This window comes from Pteropus vampyrus, unplaced genomic scaffold (genome assembly GCF_000151845.1).
Source record: "Pteropus vampyrus isolate Shadow unplaced genomic scaffold, Pvam_2.0 Scaffold22, whole genome shotgun sequence".
NCBI lineage: Eukaryota > Metazoa > Chordata > Mammalia > Chiroptera > Pteropodidae > Pteropus > Pteropus vampyrus.
Window position 1 is genome coordinate 11967397 of NW_011888803.1, and position 632 is coordinate 11968028.

At 38.8% G+C, this 632-nt stretch overlaps 1 pseudogene; it reads left to right on the plus strand.

The window, feature by feature from the left end:
• Positions 1-119, plus strand: LOC111736828 (annotated as a pseudogene).
• The last annotated feature ends 513 nt before the right edge of the window (positions 120-632 follow it).

The following is a 632-nucleotide window of genomic DNA, read 5'->3' on the forward strand; positions in this document are numbered from 1 at the left end:
GTCTACGGCCATGCCACCCTGAACAAGCCCGATCCCGTCTGATCTCGGAAGCTAAGCATGGTCAGGCCTGGTTAGTACTTGGATGGAAGACCACCTAGGAAGACCAGGTGCTGTAGGCATAAAAAATAAAAAATAAGGGATTATAAATTGACAAGGTCCTTGCAATCTGTGAGGTCAACCAAGAGTTACCTCGCCTAAAAAAAAAATTATGGTATGTGTATGTATGTGTGTATGTATATATATATACACATGTATGTATGTGTGTGTGTGTGTGTGTGTGTGTGTATCTGCAATTGAATCTTATTCGGCCTTAGAAAACAAGGAGATCCTGCCATTTGTGACAACATGAAAGAAGCTGGGAGATATTATGCTAAGTGAAGTAGACCAGACACAGAAAGAAAAACTAACTGATCTGATACGTGGAATCTAAAAATGTTGAATTCATAGAAGAATAGAACCGTGGTTACCAGGGGCAGGGAGGTGGAGGAAATGGGAAGTTGATAATTAATGGGTACAAAGTTGCAGTTATGAATAGGATGACTAAATCTAGAGATCTAATGTACCGCATGATAATTATAGTTAATATATATTGAAAATCAGAAACTTATTATGAGAATAGGTTTCAGGTGCTC